The following is a 6965-nucleotide window of genomic DNA, read 5'->3' on the forward strand; positions in this document are numbered from 1 at the left end:
TTCCATGTTCTTTATTTTTATTTTATTATTTTTAAAGAATATTTTAAGTATTTTATTTACTTTGGATAGAGACAAAGAGAAGATGAGAAGGAAGGGGGAGATAGAGAGGGAGAGACAAGGAGAGCTGTAATGCTGCTTATAAAACTTCACCCCTGCAGGTGGAAGCCAAAGGTTTGAACCCGGATCCTTATGCACTATAACATGTATCCTCAACCTGGTGGGCCAACACCCAGCCCCTATTTTATTTATTTATTTAGCAGAGCACTGCTTACCTCTGGTTTATGGTAATGTGGGAGACTGAACCTGGGACTTCAGTGCCTCAGGCATGAAAGTCTCTTTGCATTACATTTTTTCCTTTATTATTATTATTATTTATTCAGTAGGACAGAGAGAAATTGAGATGGGGAGGGAAGATAGAAAGGGAGAGAGAAAAACTCCTGCAGACTTGCTTCACCGTTTGTGAAGCATCCCTACTGCAGGTGGAGAACTGGGGGCTTGAACTGGAACCCTTGCAGAATCCTTTCACATACTACTATGTGTGCTTAACTAGGTGCACCACCGCCCGGCCCCCAGTTTTAGTTTTTCTTATATTTATTTAACCGGATCACTGCTCAGCTCTGTCTTATGGTGGTACTGGAGATTGAACCTGAGACTTCAGAGCCTTGGGCATGAAAGGCTCTTTGTATAACTGTCTCCCCAGCCCAAGTTCTAGTTATTACATATGAGACAGAGACAGCTTTACATGAGAGAAAGGGAAGCCAGAGCGCCACTCCAGTATATGTGGTGCTGAATATTTAACTAGGAACCTGAGGCAAGTACATCTTGTGCTTCACCAGCTGGGTTCTTTTCCCTAGCCACTGTGGGTTCTGGAGCAGAGAGGACGTCTAGTCACCGATTGGCATTCTGGAGTAGGGAGGTGTTGAGAAACTCAACCCTTGGCCAAGTCACTCTCCTCTCAGCTTCTACACAGCACCCTGCTAATATGGCTGCCATCGGAGCTTCCTTGAAGCCTAGACTGAGTGAGAGCCAAACCACCCTCCCAAGCTACCCTCTCTGCTTTCTCCATCCTATAGAGGCCAAAGGGCCTGCCTGGGAGAGGACAGAAGGTTGAATCATCAGGTCTGAATTCATCCAATGTCAGGTCTGGACCCCACAATAGGATTCCAGAGGTGTTTGGACCTGGAACTGTAGGTCTAGAAGTTTAGGATGAATTGAACTCTCAAAGGCACCTAGACTAACCTCAAATTTTTAAAAACTTTTATTTGTTTATTTATTTATTTATTTATTTATTTTCCCTTTTGTTGCCCTTGTGTTTTTCATTGTTGTTGTAGTTATTGTTGTTGTTATTGATGTTGTCATTGTTAGATAGGACAGAGAGAAATGGAGAGAGGAGGGGGAGACGGGGAGAGAAAGACACCTGCAGACCTGCTTCACCGCCTGTGAAGCGATTCCCCTCCTGTGAAGCAGGTGGGGAGCCAGGATCTTTATGCTGGTCCTTGCACTTTGCGCCACGTGTGCTTAACTTGCTGCGCTACCGCCCGACTCCCCCTTTTGTTTTTAAAAATATTTTATTTATTCATGAGAAAGATAGGAAGAGAGAAAGAACCAGACCTCACTCTGGTGCATGTACTGCCAGGGACTGAACTCAGGACCTCATGCTTGAGTCAGTGCTTTATCCACTGCACCACCTCCTGGACCACTTCTTCTTTTTTTTTTTTAAGCTTATATATTCATTCATTAATGAAAGAGAAAAAGAGAGAGAGGACACATTAAGAACTGGCACATGTGGGGTTGTATTTTATATGGAAAACTGGGAAATGTTATGCATGTACAAACTATTGTATTTACTGTCGAATGTAAAACATTAATTACCCAATAAAGAAATTAAAAAAAAAAAAAAGAACTGACATGTGTGGGCCAAACTTGGGACCACATCTTTGAGAGTCCAACAATTTATCCATTGCACCAACTCCCAGACTATTAGCCCCATATTCTACAGCAAAGGATTCAAACGCCTGAGGGACACCCTCTGACCAGGTTGTTACCCGCGTTGCAGTCAGTTCTGATCATAGTCACATATATATACTTTTAAAATTTTAAAAAAATTTTCCCTTTTGTTGCCCTTGTTTTTTGTTGTAGTTATTATTATTGTTGTTGATGTTGTTGTTATTGGATAGGACAGAAATGGAGAGAGGAGGGGAAGACAGAGAGGGGAAGAGAAAGAAACCTGCAGACCTGCTTCACCGCCTGTGAAGCATCTCCCTGCAGGTGGGGAGCCGGGGGTTCTAACTGGAATCCTTGTGCCAGTACTTGTACTTTGTGCCACATGCGCTTAACCCGCTGCACTACCGTCCGACCCCCGTATATTCTTCTTTTTAAAAAAATTATTTACTTATTTATTTATTCCCTTTTGTTGCCCTTGTTGTTTTATTGTTGTTGCTATTGATGTCGTTGTTGGATAGGATAGAGAGAAAAGGAGAGAGGAGGGAAGACAGAGAGGGGGAGAGAAAGATAGACACCTGCAGACTTGCTTCACCGCTTGTGAAGCGACTCCCCTGCAGGTGGGGAACCAGGGGCTCGAACCGGGATCCTTATGCCGGTCCTTGCTCTTTGCACCACCTGCGCTTAACCCACTGCGCTACTGCCCCCCGCCCCCATAGTCATATGTTCTTTTCTTCGTTGCAAAGTTCTGTGTGAGGCCCTGGGGGTGGTACTTTGTATGTACCAGACTCTGGTTCTTGTTCTCTCCCTCTCTCTCTCTTCTCTTCTCTTCTCTTCTCTTCTCTTCTCTTCTCTTCTCTTCTCTTCTCTTCTCTTCCCTTCTCTTCTCTCTCTCTCTCTCTCACACACAGTAACAAATATTCTGTGTAGTCAGTGTGAATTGATGACCTAGGACAGCTTCCCTTTGTATTGCACCTCACTGGGGTGCTCTGGAATGGCATCTCAGAGGCAGGTCTCCCAGTCTCTTAGGTGTGGTGTGGTCCTGAGGGTCCTGTGAGCCCACCTACCATACCATGGCCTGGGACAGTTTAAGTGCAAGAAGAACCAGTCAGTTCCCAGCTTGGCCCAGGGGGTGGGACAGCAGGAAAGGCTGGCCCCAGGCAGCCTCTCAGCCTCCTAGGGAGGCCAGGCTAGGGTCAGCATGTCACAGAGGCTGATCTGGCTGAGCTCATGGCTCTCCCACCTCCAGCTGAGCTCACCGGCCTGGCCGGCTGAGGACATTATTGTCCCTGGGGCCCCTCCCCCAAGCTCAATGAGCTGTTTGCTGGCATGTCCGGCTTGGGCAGGAGAGGGCGGGCAGGAGCCCGCACACAATGGGGATTCCGTCCATTCTGAGGAGGCTGCGGGAACCAGGCTGGCTTTGTCCCTCAGACGCTCATTCCCACCATTTAGTGGGGCCGGAACTCCAGGCGGAAGGCCCTGCATGGGAACAACAATGTCGTCACCCTGTCTGTAGGGGTGGACACTGCAGGCCAGGCCCCCTGGGGGCCCCAGGGACCCATAGTCTGGGGGCACCTACAAGAGCACACAGGATGGGATCTGTCATGAGGAGACTCTGGGGTAGTTGAGATCCCGCAGTCCACCTGTAGTCTGCAATGGGTATACATCCTGGGGTCTGTTCAGGGGGTGGTGCCATGAATGGAGCATTGTACTCTCTAGCATGAGGTCCTGACTTTGGTCCTCAGTATCACAGGTGCCAGAGTGATGCTCTGGTGTCCTCTCTCTCTGTCCCATCTCTCTCTCTCTCTCTCTTTCTCTCTCTCCCTCTCTGTCTCTCATGTATCCCAAGGTAGGGTACCTCCAGGAAGGGCAGGACAGGTGGCTACTGTACCACAGAGATAAATTTGGTGTCACCACCTCCAACTTGGGCAAAGGTTTCCACTGCAGGCTGGGCCCAGGTTCACTTCTGGGCCTCCAGCCCACAGCCTGCCTGCCCCTTCGGAAATGGTGCTGGCGACTGAGACGAGTGTTTATTTTCCAGGATTGAGGGGGACAGGACGTCACTACATTTCCCTCCTGCCTGGTACCACAGAGGTTCTCACAGTCTGGGTACCGGTGACATCACCAGCCTTTCCTCCCCAGCCCCGGCCTCCTTGCTTCCCCCTCTCCCACAGCTCAGCTGACCGCCCTGTCCAGGCACCCACTTCCGGCACTGGCACTCCAGAGAGGGTCCTAACTCAGGATGGGCATGAGGGCCAAGAAGCCCCAAGTTGACCCCTGTTCCCTGCCCTTGGCATGCAGGGCAGCTGGGGATGCTGGCCCTTTAAGGGTCTTGGGAAGCCAGAACAACAGGAAATCCAAACGGCCTCATTAGGCCACTCCAGCTCAGCACAGTAATTAGTGCCCTGCAAACAAAACAAGGAAGAGCAGGTGGCCATGCCCCCCCCCCCCAACTTAGCCTCCCCCCCTCCACAGCCTGTTAGGACCTAGAGCCAGGCAGCTGGGAATGAAGCCCCTCCATTCAGAGACCCACTCAGCCCAAGCTCCCCAATCTGACAGTCCACTGCACAAACTGGGTGTCAGAGCTGCAGCTCCTGGGGATCAGTTGGTGGCTTTCCTGTCAACTGTGTCCTCTGGGACCTGTCTCAAGTACCCCAGGGCTGTTCCTGCCAGCTGGCCGTGTATCCCTAGCGCTCTCTGCCTGGGATAGGTGCTGGAAGCTGGGAGGATGGGGCTCCTCCAGAGGCCCCTTGGGACGCAAAGCCAGAAAGACACATTTAGGAGAAATAGAGTGCCTGCCTGCTCTATGGGCCTGCCCTCCACCTCTCCAGTCATTCACTGGATGGCAAAACCATGGGCAGAGCAATGGTGAACTATAGGTTCACAGGTGGATCTGGGGGTTTAAATACTTTCCCACTTAGGGAAAGAATATCTGGAAATGGAAAGAGATCTTCCTTATGCAGAGCTGCCTCCACACTGCAGAACCCTTTACTTCAGGATCCCTCTCCATATACGAGGGCACTGAATCCCACCTTGTCTCTCACCCCTGAGATCGCTTCCTCTATTTGTTTGATTGCTTAGAGATTTAATTATTTCCAAGAAGGATGACAGAGGAACTAGTGGGGCTTGTATTGTTATATGGAAAACTAGGAAATGTTATGCATGTACAAACTATTGTATTTTACTGTTGAATGTAAAACATTAATTCCCCAATAAAGAAATTAAAAAAAAAGAAAAGAAATTGAGAGAGGAGGGGAAGACAGACAGAGAGAGAAAGATAGACACCTGCAGACCTGCTTCACCGCTTGTGAAGCGACTCCCCTGCAGGTGGGGAGCCAGGCATTTGACCCCCCCAATCTTTAAGCTGGTCCTTGCACTTTGTGCCATATGCACTTTACAGGTCACTACAAAAAAAAAAAAGATTTAGTTATTTATTTATTACAGCATGGGAGATGGTTCAGTGGCTAGAACCTTGGACTTGAAAGCATGAGGTCTTGAGTTTGATTCCAGGCATAGTCTGTGCTAGAGTGATGTTCTGGTATCCTCTTTCTCCCTCCCACTGATAAATAAATAAATATATTTAATTTTTTATATTTATTTTTTTATTTTCCCTTTTGTTGCCCTTATTGTTTTTTTATTATTGTTGTAGTTATTATTGTTGTTGTTACTGATGTCATTATTGGATAGGACAGAGAGAAATGGAGAGAGGAGGGTAAGACAGAGAGGGGGAGAGAAAGACACTTGCAGACCTGCTTCACTGCCTGTGAAGCAACTCTCCTGCAGGTGGGGAGCCGGGGGCTTGAACTGGAATCCTTCTACTGGTCCTTGCACTTTGCGCCATGTGCACTTAACCTGCTGTGCTACCGCCCAACTCCCAAATTAATATATTTTTAAATATTCGGGAGTTGGGCAGTAGCGCAGCGGGTTAAGTGCAAGTGGTGCAAAGCGCAAGGACCGGCATAAGAATCCCGGTCCTTGAATCTTTCTCTCCCCCTCTCTGTCTTCCTCTCCTCTCTCCATTTCTCTCTGTCCTATCCAACAACAACGACATCATCAACAACAATAATAACCACAGCAAGGCTATGACAACAAGGGCAACAAAAAGGAATAAGTGATAAATAAATATTTTAAGAAATATTCATTTGTTTGTTAGAGAGCAAGAGCATCACTATGGTACATGCTGTGCCAGGGATCAAACTCAGGATCCTATGCTTGAGAGTCTAATGCTTTACCCACTGTGCCTCTTTTCTCTATACTGCTATAGGAGACACAGGCTCTGTCCCGTTGTAAAAGAGAAATATTCACAATCTGTGGCATTGTAGCAATACTTCCTCTACTGTGCTGGTAAGGAGTTCCTGGGAAGCTCTCAGGAGTCAAATAGTATTCATTGCCTTATGGCAGCTCTCAGAAGCTCTTCCTTGTCTGTAGAGAGAAGGTCCTTGCCAACAGGGACTGTGATTCGCTATATGCACAGTACCCCAGACCCTATGGATACCAATCAACAACACAGGGTAAAGTGTTGGATTCTCAAATCTGAGGTTCTGAGTTCAATCCCCAGCGTTGCCTGCTCTGGTTCCCTCTCTCTCTCTCATTAATAAGTAAATCTTTTCAAAAGGAGTGAGTACAACTCAGAGTTTACCATGTCTGCCCATTGTTTGCAGGACACAACAGAGCACCCGGGGTAGACAGGCCAGTGAAAGCTGAGGGTTGCTTAGGGAGGCATCCTCTTGAGAGCGGATGGATGAGGGAGGAGTTTCCAAGGGAAAGAGCTGGGCAGGTTGAGTGGCCAGCCAGGCCAAGTCAGCAGGACTGTAATTAGGTTGTGGCTAGGTTTCTGGCCACACTACTGTTTACTGAGAACAAAGGCCCCAGGCATCATTGCCCAGGGGGGAAGCAAGAGAGGGGAGACTCAGAACCTGCTATTGGGATGGGCAGCTGGCCTCCAGCTGGACATTTGACCCCCCAGGCACCTCTATAGCACCTGCTGGCTGGGGATTCCTGAGGGGCCATGGTGGTAGGGATGT

Source organism: Erinaceus europaeus, chromosome 16 (assembly GCF_950295315.1).
Source record: "Erinaceus europaeus chromosome 16, mEriEur2.1, whole genome shotgun sequence".
Classification (NCBI taxonomy): domain Eukaryota; kingdom Metazoa; phylum Chordata; class Mammalia; order Eulipotyphla; family Erinaceidae; genus Erinaceus; species Erinaceus europaeus.